Consider the following 14,460-nt stretch of genomic DNA (forward strand, 5'->3'; position numbering starts at 1 on the left):
GAGAGGAACTATGAGAGGACGGGGTCTTCTAGGGGCAGAGAGTTGGCCCAGCAACAGTCAGGAAGTAGAAATGTGATGGCATGGTGTGGGGGGGCAGACATGATTGGATCACAGAGAGATTTCTCTCTTAGCTGGAGTCTGAAATTTATGCAAGTGAATAAGTAGAAAATAAGGTCTGAAAGATAAGCCAGGGTCCTTTTTTGGAGGTCTGAGAAATTGGTACTTCTATCTATTGAGAACGAAAACCATAATCATTTTCAGAGCAAAGTAGAGGAATCACTGGGATTTATTTTAATATCAATACTTATTGAGCTACCCAGGCTACAGGAAATAGGCACCCTTTTACTGCCTTACAGAGTCACTCGATCATAGGAAAGTGACCACACGCACCTCTATAGGAGCATCGGCTTGTCTACACCTTGGGAAGACCTAGTTGCTGACAAAGAGTTCACTGTCCTTGAGCCAGACTCCTGGTGTGTGCACTTTGCCTCTTTCCTCTCTCACAGCCCATGTCTTTGCTCCACCTTCCGTTATTTATTTTATATTTTTAATGACTCACAGGCACAGATTGCTAAGTACCCATGGAACCTGACACTCCTGAAGTGTTCTCAAGCTCCAGAGAAGTGAGCAAGTCATAGAGACCCACCCACACAGCCCTTGGAGCAGTCTGGAGTGCAGTGTGCACGGGGCCCTAAAGCCACTCACTTCCCTTCTAGGAATGACCCTAAAGAACCCGCTCCCAACCAAGGACACACGATGATTTGTGCGTGGTGCTATTCATAGCAGCAGTGTTTATAGGAAGAGAAGGGTTAGATAAATTACGGCCCATTGTATAATGAAATGGTAAGCATGCTCTCAGATGCATTTTTTTCTAAGAAACTTGAATAATGTGGGGAAAATGGGGAATTCCCTGGTGGTGCATTGGTTAGGACTCCTCACTTCCAGTGCAGGGCGCACGGGTCCGATCCCTGGTGGAGGAACTAAGATCCCACACGCCATGGTGCAGCCAAAAAAACAAAATGTGGGGAAAATGTTTCTGTTAAAATAATAAGTGAAAATCAAATCTCTGCATATATATATATATATATATATATAAAACTATAAGTAAATAATAAGTGAAAATCAAATCTCTGCATATATATATATATATAAAACTATAAGTAAATAATAAGTGAAAATCAAATCTCTGCATATATATATATATATATAAAACTATAAGTAAATAATAAGTGAAAATCAAATCTCTGCATATATATATATATATAAAACTATAAGTAAATAATAAGTGAAAATCAAATCTCTGCATATATATATATATAAAACTATAAGTAAATAATAAGTGAAAATCAAATCTCTGCATATATATATATATATAAAACTATAAGTAAATAATAAGTGAAAATCAAATCTCTGCATATATATATATATATAAAACTATAAGTAAATAATAAGTGAAAATCAAATCTCTGCATATATATATATATAAAACTATAAGTAAATAATAAGTGAAAATCAAATCTCTGCATATATATATATATATATAAAACTATAAGTAAATAATAAGTGAAAATCAAATCTCTGCATATATATATATATATAAAACTATAAGTAAATTATAAGTGAAAATCAAATCTCTGCATATATATATATATATATATAAAACTATAAGTAAATAATAAGTGAAAATCAAATCTCTGCATATATATATATATATAAAACTATAAGTAAATAATAAGTGAAAATCAAATCTCTGCATATATATATATATAAAACTATAAGTAAATAATAAGTGAAAATCAAATCTCTGCATATATATATATATAAAACTATAAGTAAATAATAAGTGAAAATCAAATCTCTGCATATATATATATATATAAAACTATAAGTAAATAATAAGTGAAAATCAAATCTCTGCATATATATATATATATAAAACTATAAGTAAATAATAAGTGAAAATCAAATCTCTGCATATATATATATATATAAAACTATAAGTAAATAATAAGTGAAAATCAAATCTCTGCATATATATATATATATATATATATAAAACTATAAGTAAATAATAAGTGAAAATCAAATCTCTGCATATATATATATATAAAACTATAAGTAAATAATAAGTGAAAATCAAATCTCTGCATATATATATATATATAAAACTATAAGTAAATAATAAGTGAAAATCAAATCTCTGCATATATATATATATATATATAAAACTATAAGTAAATAATAAGTGAAAATCAAATCTCTGCATATATATATATATATAAAACTATAAGTAAATAATAAGTGAAAATCAAATCTCTGCATATATATATATATATAAAACTATAAGTAAATAATAAGTGAAAATCAAATCTCTGCATATATATATATATATAAAACTATAAGTAAATAATAAGTGAAAATCAAATCTCTGCATATATATATATATATAAACTATAAGTAAATAATAAGTGAAAATCAAATCTCTGCATATATATATATATATATATAAAACTATAAGTAAATAATAAGTGAAAATCAAATCTCTGCATATATATATATATATAAAACTATAAGTAAATAATAAGTGAAAATCAAATCTCTGCATATATATATATATATAAAACTATAAGTAAATAATAAGTGAAAATCAAATCTCTGCATATATATATATATATATAAAACTATAAGTAAATAATAAGTGAAAATCAAATCTCTGCATATATATATAACTATAAGTAAATAATAAGTGAAAATCAAATCTCTGCATATATATATATATATAAAACTATAAGTAAATAATAAGTGAAAATCAAATCTCTGCATATATATATATATATATAAAACTATAAGTAAATAATAAGTGAAAATCAAATCTCTGCATATATATATATATAAAACTATAAGTAAATAATAAGTGAAAATCAAATCTCTGCATATATATATATATATATATAAACTATAAGTAAATAATAAGTGAAAATCAAATCTCTGCATATATATATATATAAAACTATAAGTAAATAATAAGTGAAAATCAAATCTCTGCATATATATATATATATAAAACTATAAGTAAATAATAAGTGAAAATCAAATCTCTGCATATATATATATATATATATAAAAGTATAAGTAAATAATAAGTGAAAATCAAATCTCTGCATATATATATATATATATAAAACTATAAGTAAATAATAAGTGAAAATCAAATCTCTGCATATATATATAAAACTATAAGTAAATAATAAGTGAAAATCAAATCTCTGCATATATATATATATATAAAACTATAAGTAAATAATAAGTGAAAATCAAATCTCTGCATATATATATATATATATAAAACTATAAGTAAATAATAAGTGAAAATCAAATATATTTTATGTTTATCTATCTATCTATCTAAAACTTTATATAAATGATGCCCCCCAGCTTTGTTAACTATGTATGTAAATGTATGCATCTATAAAAGACCAGAAGAAGATATGTTTAGATGTTAACATGTATTTGTCCAAGTGTGGAAATTTAGAGTTTTTATTTTCCTCTTTATACTTATCTATATTTTCAAGAGTTCCTACAGTTGAACTCATATTAATTCCATAACTAAACACAAAAGGTGTTACTTAAAAAGAAGAATAAAGTACTATACTTAACAGCTGTTTCTTGAATACTCATTATATGCCTGGTACTGGTCTGTTCTAAGTGAAGAAATAGAGAAGGAGAAAGGGGGAAAAAAGGAAAACAAAGCCCAACTTTCTTCCGAAAGGAAAAAAACACCCCCTCACGTCCTGCACTGTGTGGGTGGATCACAGGCTGGGCTGGAGAGAAAGACATGCTTCCTGCTGCAGAAGCTGAGCTCAGGTGCTTGAGACCAGGTCGGCCCACACCCCGGGAGCATTTCAAAGTGAGGAGCTGGGACTTCCCTGGTGGCGCAGTGGTTAAAAATCCGCCTGCCTATGCAGGGGACACGGGTTCAAGCCCTGGTCCGGGAAGATCCCACATGCTGGGGAGAAACTAAGCCTGTTCGCCACAACCACTGAGCCTGCACTCTAGAGACTGCAAGCCACAACTACTGAGCCCACGTGCCACAACTACAGAAGCCCACGGGCCTAGAGCCTGTGCTCTGCAACAAGAGAAACCACCACAATGAGAAGCCCACGCACCGCAACAAAGTATAGGCCCCGCTCGCTGCAACTAGAGAAAGCCCGCACACAGCAACGAAGACCCAACGCAGCCAAAAATAAATAAATGAATCAATGAATCAATAAAGTGAGGGGCCGTTCTAGTCTGCAGGGTCCTAGCAGGCACCCAGCTGGGAGGCAGACCTCTGATTCCAGGCCCAGCCCTGCCCCTGCATCTGGGTGTCAGGGAGCCTTTCCCTAATCCTCCAAGTCCCCTCTGTCCCTTCAAGTTGCCACAAATGAAGACCCCAAGACACTCTGTCTTGCAGCTGTGAGATTCTCCTAGATAACACAGGCTTGCATCCTTCCTTGACGCATGCATGCCTTTCTCCCAGATCCAGCTGTCCAGTACAGATGTCCTCACAGCCCAGGTTACAGTCCAGGTCTAGACGTCATGGAGGCAAGAAGGCCAAAGTTCAGGAAAGGTGGATTTGCTTTCTTCTTGCTCAGCTATAAACGATGCTGTTCTGAATAATAAACTGGGGATAGTTACTTTCAAACCCCCTTAGATCCCCAGCATCACCACCTGCTTGATTTCCCAGGGGTGTAAGGCGATCCACTAAGGCTCCAATCACTTCCACGTGCCTGCTGAGCAGGGCCTTCTCCTTTCTGGCTTTGTTTTGTCTTCTTCCTCTCTGTCTCTTTACAGATTCTTTTGTAGAGACTACATTCTGTGCCTTTTGCAATGATGCATATTGGGAGTAAAGCGTCTGTCCCATCTGTGTGGTCTCTGAAAGTGCACATAGAATGAGCCACAGCGTCCACATTCCACAGGCTCCACCCCACACTGAAGCCCAGCATCACGTTTCAGGCACAGGGCAAAGGAGCCACTCTCCTCTGTCCCTTTGCCCGGCCCTTGGATTACCTAGAAGACGAAAATCAGCACTGCCACCTGCTTCCCTAATGAGGCCACGAGAAGGATCAATTGCACTTTCCCAGGCAAAAGAGCTCTGAGATTTTCGAGGTCTTGTGCAGGGGTAGCCATAGTTATTTTTAGCTGGGAGATGGTCGTGACTCATAGGATACAATTAGAGACTGATTCCCTGCAAAATCCTGTGGCCCGGACCACAGCTGTGGTGAAAGCGGGCTGCAGTGAGGCCAGCGTGACCACGGAGTAGAGGGACGGAGCTGGGAGGAGAGGAGGATGGACGTGGAGGGAACACTGAGGGGAGGGATGCAGGTGGCTGCGTGCAGGTGCACCAGCCCGAGCTCCCAGCCTGGGACACACAGAGCCTGCCAGCACTGGGCAAGCTCAGGGGGCCCCATCCTGTAGGAGTGTGTGTTTGTAAACTCTTAGTTTGAAGGTTTCCCATTTAAATTCCAGTTGAGAGTGGAACACAAACTTCAAGAGTGTAACTGTGGTTGTGAGAGGGCTGGTGGGTGTGAATTTCAGTGGGTCACGCCTGGTCTGTGTCCTTGAAAAGATCATGTAATCTCCCAGTGCCTCAGTTTCCTCATTTGCAGTGTAACAAGAGAAGCAGCCTCACTGGGTTCTAGTCTGCTCACACACATTAATACATGGGAGCCCCCTCACCGAGGGGTCTGGCACAGAATAAATGTTAGCTGTTATTACAGGGATGCCTATAATTTAAATTTAGATCAGTCCACGATCTACAGTTACAGTCTGAGAGCCTTCAACTCTCACGTTCCTAAAATGAGTGCCTCTGCCTGCACATCACAGGTGGGCACAGAGCAGGTGATCAAAAATCAACCAGGAAGTGCTAGAGGCATCTCGTGGGCACTGTGCCCGGCCACTATAGATGCAGGGAGGAGTCAGAGACCCGCACACTCATCAAGCCCCAGGCCAGCAGGGGCTTCAAACAACGCCTGTGGGGAAGCAAGACATAAGGTGGGCAGAGCAGATAGGCCCAGAGGTCACCTGGCTCGGTGTTCAGGGGACTCCAGCCACCCGCCACAGATTTGCAACTGGAAGTGCAACCTCCCAGCTCCACCCCTGCCCCTGTGTGACCTGCCCAGGCCGTTGACTTTCTCTGGACCCCACTTCTCAGGCTGAGATGAGGACCAGCTTTCTGAGCACTGTTGGTCTAACCGACCAAGCACTGTCACCTTAGGGGGGTGGGGGCTGGGCTTGCTTCCTGCACTCAAGCCTTTGGAGAGAATGAGACACATTCACAGTTAAGCCTCCTGCCACATAACCAAGCCCAAAGCAGAGGACAGCGGATGCAGAGGGCCAGGCACAAATGATGGAGAAACCTTCCCAGTCAGCTCTGGTGGACAAATCTGGAATGGTTTTCTGCATTCAAGCTGAGCCTTTATCATGGATCTGATATTAAAACTGCAAGTTAAAAGGGGGAGGGTGAGAGGCACTCCAGGAACGAGGGAAGGAAGAGTCTGGAACATAATCAGGGAATATTTATTAGTTCCTCTGCATATATGAACACTGAATTATGCTAGGTATATGCAAAGATGAGTAAGCAAGGAGCTCCTACTAGGCGGGCGGAGACACTTGGGAGAACAATGGGATGAAGGATGCGATAGACGTGCGGGGAGCCCCACCCGCGGAGATTTAGGGCTGGGGAACCAACGGCTCTGGTCTGCTCAGGACTGTCCCAGTTTTAGCATCCACAGTCTCACGTTGTAGAAAACCCCTCAATCCCCTTCAAGCCAGGGCAATTACTTCCCTACTTGGGGCTTGGTGATTTGGGCTGAACTGAACTGTGTCCCCCAAAATTCATATGTTGAAGTCCTAACCCCCTATACCTCAGAATGTGGCTGAATTTAGAAATAAGGCCTTTAAAGAGGTAAGTTAAAAGAAGGTTCCTAGGGTGGGCCCTAATTCAACATGACCAGTGTCCTTATAAGTAACAGAGGTTGGGACAGAGACATGTACGTACAGAGGAAAGACCTTGTGAAGACCCAGGGAGAAGGTGGTCATCTGCAAGCCAGGGAGAGGGACCTGGAACAAACCTTTCCCTCATGGCCCTCAGAAGGAATCAACCCTGCCCACACCTTGACCTCCGTCTTTCCAGCCTCTAGAACTGTGAGAGAATAAATACCTGTTGTAGCAGCCCCCCAGACGGTGGTATTTTATTATGGCTGCCCTGGCAGACAAATACACTGGGTGAGAGGTAGGCTTGAAACAAGATGGGGGTCATTCATTCAAGGGCTCCAGCATGTGAGAAGACACCCAAGTGGCAGTGACATTGTGGTTTAGTAAAACACCAAAATAGGTGGTCAGGCCAGAGACACGGCCAGGACTCCAATAGTTAAAGCCATATGTGCCAAACTAAGGAGTTTGGGAATTGTCCTCAAGGACGAGGGGATGCCGGGAGGTAAAGTGGGGCCTGAGACATCTGATCAGGTTGGAGTTTTAGCCAGTTTCTCTGCTGGGTAGAGTAGGAAGCAAGTGGGCTCGGAGAGACCCAGCGGAGACACCCAGCACAGCTGATGGAGCGGCTCAGAATCCCGCTGTTCACTTTCACCTTCGTCTCTTACTGACACGTGTCTTCAGCACGTTCCTCCTGGCCTACAGCCCTCAGTTTCCCCAGAAGTAAACAATTCCCAAAACGCAGGCCCCCAGGAGAGCTAACACAATCATTTTCAGGCCAGAACTCTTCCAGGTGGTACCAAATCTCACTCGGGTATGGAGTCCTGGAGAGCAGGTCCCCCCACTTTTGCTTCTGTGGCTTCTGCTGAAACATTGGTCAGTGAGCAGGTCTGCGGGCTCAAGTCAGAGCCAGGCGACTGCCAGAGATGATGCTAATTGCAGTGCACTGAAGACCAGGCTCGGCCACATGTGCTGAAAGTCCACTCGGAAATGTCTGTCCGGGCCTCAACAAGTCCCTAAAAACCAGTTGACCACACACGGATGGGTGACTGGACCACTGGGCACTGGAGGGCTAATTTAATGTTTTAAATGTAAAGCTTTTAATGTTTTAATGTTTCAGTATTTCAAATCTGCAAACTTGGCAGATTTACCAAAATATTTATTAAAGTCTCTAGCGATTTACATTTGACGGATTGGCAGGGCCTAAGAGAGCTGTAGGAGACTGGGCTGTGGGGCCTCCATATTCTGCTGATACTGCCAGCCCCTCCCTCTCTGAGTCAGGCAGTCCAGGGGGATCCATGTGCTGATTGCCTTTGCCTGTCCTCCATCAGAGAATTCCTTTACGTCCCGGTGCCCTCCAGGATCCCTACAGCAGCACAAGTGAAACATCCCTTAAAACATCAATAAGCTGATAAAATCATCACATCCAGTAAGATTGCCAAAGTCTCAATAAAGAATCAAAAGAAACAAGTTGTTGATAAATCTGTTTATTTATATGGTCACTGAATTAGTCATTTTGCCAATTGATTTGTGACTTAATTGGCTTTCATTGAATTGGCAGCGCAGCTGGGTACAGCCCAGAAAAAGAGACAATGAAATCTGCAACACTCCAGTGGGGAACCGGGCCTTGAGCAGGGAGGGAGAGGGAGGCACCAGGAATGGATGTGGCCTCGGAGCTGAGGGGCATGTGCGGATGGGGGAGGAAGGGGCAAGAAACACTGATTCTGCGGCACCTCTCTGAGTCTGCATAGCCTTGACTATGATTAAAAAGTGAAGAACGGGGCTTCCCTGGTGGCGCATTGGTTGAGAGTCCGCCTGCCGATGCAGGGGACACAGGTTCGTGCCCCGATCCGGGAAGATCCCACATGCCGCGGTGCGGCTGGGGCCCGTGAGCCGTGGCCGCTGGGCCTACGCGTCCGGAGGCTGTGCTCCGCCACGGGAGAGGCCGCAACAGTGAGAGGCCCGCGTATCGCAAAAAAAAAAAAAAAAAAAACGTGAAGAACTGTCTTCCCTTTTTTTTCTCATTTGATCCTCACACAAGTCTTTTAATTCCATTTGCAGAAGATTAAACAAGCCTAGAGATGTGGTTTACCAAGATTAGTTAAGACTTTACAGAACTTAAAGCTCAAACCCAATTTTTTAGAGTCTAAGATCCATGTTCTTGTCTGTTTCACAGGTGAGCTCTCAGTAAAGGATAGACAGATCCAGAGGATGGACCACTATGGTCTCAGTGCTTTGCACACGGTAGGTGCACAGAAAATGTGTCCTTAATAAATGAATACTGATGATGACAATGAGGATAATAGTAATTAAAATAGCTAATATATATTGAGTTTGCAGGAATTATTTAATTTTCAACCATATGTGATAGTTCATATTATTAAACCCATTCTGCAACAGCATGATGGAACCAACAGACCTTGTAATGAAGCAAGAAGAAAACGCTGGACCAAGCAATGCTTTCCCCCAGGAGAACTGCAGAGAGTAGCTTGATTGTGTAACAGGAAACCGCGTCTGTAATCCAACCCCCGGGTCCTCAGTTTATACTCAGGTTCCTGGGCCACGTGGTTCAAATATTTAGAGAAATTCTAAATAGCCCAACTGTGCCTGTTAACTATTTGTCCTTAGAGGGGATGCTGTGGGGAAGGGACCACAATCCTCACCAGTTTCCAAGTCCCAGGGCTTTGCCTGTCCCGGTGCCTCGCCCATCACTTCTGCCCCATCCTCCACTCCTCCTGCACTTGTACGATTGTGCAGGACCTCTTTCCTGGAGACAAGTATCTGCTTTCTCATTTCAGCCTGCCCAACACACCACAACCAGGGCAATCTGCTTTAAGAGGATCTTAGATCACAGTACTCTCTTGCTCAAAACTGCTGCGGGATCCCCCAGGACCTGGGAGCAGAGGGTCTCAAACAAGAGCCTGCCTCAGAGCTCGCTGGGCCCCCTCCCCAGAGTGTCTCATTGAGTAGGTTTGGGGCGGGACTGAGAGTTTGTATTTCTTGTAAGTTCCCAGGTGGTGCTCTGCTGCCCATGCTGCTGGTCCAGGGATCACATTTTGAGAAGCACAGCTTTAAATAAAAGCCAAAGGCCTCAACCTGGCATCCCAGCCCTTTTTCATGATCAGGTGGCAGTCCTCGTGTCCTGCATCTACTTCCATGGAATGTCTTAGGCACATTCAGCTGTTAACAGTTAGGGCTGCCATGTGTGTTCCTGCCTCTGCATATCCACTCATCCTGTGTCTCTGACAGAAATGCCTGTGCCTCTCCACCTTCCCCACCATTCCCCCAGCTTCTCTGCACATCTGTATCTTACACAGATCCTTCCCCCCTCTGCTCCAAGCCACCTGCTTCAGGAAGCCTTGCCTTACTTCTCTGAGCAGGACAGGTTCATTCCTTCTTTGCTCTTAGAGTAATGTATCGGCTCCTTTCTTCTAGTACTTATCAATTTCAACCTCAATTTCTGGTCCTATGCATCTGTGTTTTACGTGCCCTGCTAGAATGTGGGCTCACACAGAGGCAGGGTATAGCTGAGCTCGCTCAGGTCTCCTCTCTGCTGCTTACTAGCTGTGTGAACCACCACTCACCTCAGCCTCTCCAGATCTTAGTTTCCTCATCTGTAAAAGGAGAGGAACAATAACCTGTGATGGTTTTTAGCATGTCTGAAAGTGCTTTGATACTCCTTCCCTTAAATATGGCCTGACCTCAGTGATGCTCGCAGCTGATAGAATGCAGTGGAAGTGATGCTACGTGATTCCAAAGTGAGGTCACAAGAAGCTGGCCAGCTTCTGCCTGGTTCTCTTGGGCTGTTCCCTCTCAGCACCCAGTCACTCTCCATGAAGGACCAATGCAGACGTTCCAGCTGACGGTCCCAGTGGAGGTTCCGTGACGGCCTCAGCAGCCAGACCTGTGAGCGAGTGAGCCTCCGGTGACTTCGGCCCTCACTGCCACCTGAGACACGTCCATGGAGCACTGCCAGCTGAGCTGAGTCCACCCAGAACCACAAGGATGGATAACGAAATGATTGTTCCTGCCGCACGCCACTAGATCTGGGGGTGATTGGTTCAGCAACAACGGATAACTACTCTACATGCTTATATGAAAAGTTAAATGAGACAATGGAAGAGTTTGAGTACAAACTTATACAGTAAGCACACTGAGAGGAGGCGTCTTGTGGTGCATGCACTCGGCCATCCCCTCAACCCGACCCACATTAAAATTTTCGGTTCTGCCTATATGCCCTCTTCCAAGTTGTCTACTCTGTCACACAGATTAGACCCATGGTACACAAGCCACAGTCTTCTCCCAAAGCTCAGAGCAAGGCAGCAGTTCTCTCGACAGTTGGTCCTACCCAAGACCCAGGACAAATGTGACCTTGACCATCCCCTCTTGTCTCCAGTAAGGAAATGCATTCGGAGGCTGTGTGATGATGCCAAGGCTCTGGGCACAGACACGATCTTCAATCTGTACTTCGTCTGGCTCCTTAGATAATTATTGGGAAACTTTACCCTGTGTCTTATCCTAGTTCTCAAAGGGCCATTGTGGATTTTATAGTGGGCAGGCTGTAAGACATGGACCCACATTCCTTGACATGCTTCCTGTTGAGAGGTGGTCTACACGCCCTCCCCCTGAATCTGGGCTTAACCAACAGAGCATGGAGCAGTGACGCTCTGTGACTGCTGGGGCTCAGCCAGGAAAGGCCCAGATGCTTCAGCCTTCCGATTAGGTCTCTCGGGATTGTCCGTCTTGAGCCCCTAGGTGGTAGGGTTCTCTAGAGAAACAGAACTAATAGAAACAGAACAAATAAACAGAACTAATAACATGTTTTAAGGAATTATCTCACCTGATTGTGGAGCCTGGCAAATCCAAAATCGGCAGGGTAGGTGGATAGGCAGGCTGAAGACCCAGGGAAGAGTTGATGTTACAGTCTTGAGTTCCAGGGAAGTCTGGAGGCAGAATTCCCTCTTTGGGAGAGGTTAGTCTTTTTCTCTTAAGGCCTTCACCTGATTGGATGAGGCCCACCCACATTACGGAGGATGATCTGCTTTATTCAAAGTCCTGATTTAAATGTTAATCTCACCTAAGAAAAAACAAAACCAAAACCACAATAAAACAAAACAAAAAAAAAACGCTTCACAGTGACATACAGACAGTGTTTAACCAAATATCTAGGTACTATGGCCGTGTCAAGTTGACACATAAAATTAACCATCACAGGCCCTTTCGCTTGGAATCCAAGAAAGGCTACATGGAAAGGCAAGGCCTTCGTGCTGTGGTTGGCAAGTCACAGTGGAGCCTAACCTGCCGGCTGTCTAGCCCAGGTGCCAGACATTGAGAGAAGGCACCTCCAGAGGACTTCAGTTCAGCCCTCAGCTGTGAGCATCACTCCTGGCCATTCAGTTCTTTCCAGCTGAGGCCCCCAAGTGCATGGAGGGGAGACCAGTCACCCCCTTCTTCCCTGTTCAAACTCATGAGCCACAGACTCCATGAGCACAGTGAAGTGGTGGTGAAGTGTCTTTATGTCACTGTGTTTGGGATGGTTTGGTAGACAGTAATACATAACTGAACTACTCACATCTTTAGGAGAAATATTCCTACGTAGTCCTGAAATGTTGTTGAGGGAGGATTTTGTTGGCATGGCTGAAGGCCTATAGCTCCCCAAACAGTATTCATTACACCAAATACTAAGACTTCTCACCTCTTCCTGTCTCATCTTTCTTTGTTTTTCTTCCCCAGAAACATAGCCTTCTCTGAACCAGCTCAAGAAATCTCAATTTTAAAGGGTTAACTCCCGAGTTCCCCTCATTTCATCTTCTCGTGTTCCACTGAACCCTCAACAAAAGAAGTCTATAGGATGGATCCGTTAAAAGCTTTAAAAGGAATCCAGTTATATATAGGCTCTGGAATTTATATTTGATAAATTACTTAGCTGAGGCTGCGTTGGGGGTTACTCTATTAATAAAAAGAAAAAAACCCATCATAATTACTGGAGTTAGTGAGTGATTCTTTCCATCTACAGGGGCTCTCTTGTGAATTTCACAGTTTCCCTTGAGCTGGCTGCCAGCCACTTGTAATGAAGGACACTGAGAACATACACAAATAATAGGATTGCTTTGGAGGGAAATGCATTTCTTTAGGGAGGGAAGAGAAAGGAACAGACTATTTGTTTCCCAGACTCCACCGCCCAGCCCAGACCGGTGTAAAGAGCCATGCCCACTTTTGTTGAGGGGCGGGAACAAGGGGATGGAAAATCTGGCTCTCCACATCCCGCCTGCAGAAGGACTCTAGGCTCATCCTTTCTCTTTAAACTTTTCTGAGCAAGAATGTTTGGAAAAATGTCATTAGAACCTTGGTGTATCTCTAAGATATGGAAATGGGATTGCAGTGGGCAGCATGGGGCATCCTTTCCACATGGGGTGTAAATGAGTCACAATCCAGCTGAGAGAGGCAAGGATGACTGTCAAATGGATTAGATGAAGGGGAATCCTTGATTCCACCGTTTCCCCTGAGGGAGCGGGGAGTCTCAGAGTCCTGCTTTCTAGTCCAAACTCAGCTCTTGGTGCCATTTCTGAAAAGGCACCTAAAAAACTTGAACAGTAAGGAAGAGATCCATGGCAATAGTGAAGGAATTAAAAGACACGTCCCAAAGGAAAGAAGGGGACATAATGCAAGTTAGTCCTCAACAAGACCTGTCGCCCAGGTCTCTCTCCTCACCTGCAGACTAGGGGAAGAAGGGTTGAGGTGCCGAAAGGGCATTTGAGACGTTGGTCCACTATAGAAGTTCTGATCAAGACTTTGACCGCATGTAGATGGGAGGAATTTCAACTGCCTTGGATGAAAGAACCAAGATCCAAAGTTAACCTACCAACCCAGAAATATGTACACAATTTAGCAAGCCCTACTGCAGAGAAAAAGACAGGTGAGAACTTGAAAGCCTTGGACATGCAGCAATCTTGCATCTTAGGGCTGCCTTGAAGGTTACTGAGATCTTGGGGCATGTAGATCAGCTGCAGCCTTCCAAATGCACGCACACTTCTCCTCTGCACTGCTCAGGGACCAGCCCTTTCACCCCACATTTTGGAGACTGTCGGTCTGAAAAGGCAGAGCCCCAGGGCAGAGGACAGGACAGCTGTGGGTGCATGGGCCGTTAAGAGTGCCTCCACAGGGTGCCAGCTACATGTGAACCTGGACGTGGCAGCTGCCCAGATCTAGCTTCCCAACCTGACCTGCCACATCTCATTTCTTAGTTAAACTAGCGTAGCTTCAGGGCATAGCTTTTCTTGCATTTAACTTTCTGTACTTTCTTCCAAGGTGGGGCTTCGAAGCATCAAACTAACATAGATTCCTCTGAATTTCCTGTACTTTGTTAAGTTGTCCCTGGGGCTCTTTGGGGGAAGAATCCCATGACTTTTTTTTAGGGGGTGGGGGGACTCTGAAAGGATAAAAAATTACATGTCCTATACTTTTAAAAATTAATCAATCTGTTCTTAC

Source organism: Phocoena phocoena, chromosome 16 (assembly GCF_963924675.1).
Source record: "Phocoena phocoena chromosome 16, mPhoPho1.1, whole genome shotgun sequence".
NCBI lineage: Eukaryota > Metazoa > Chordata > Mammalia > Artiodactyla > Phocoenidae > Phocoena > Phocoena phocoena.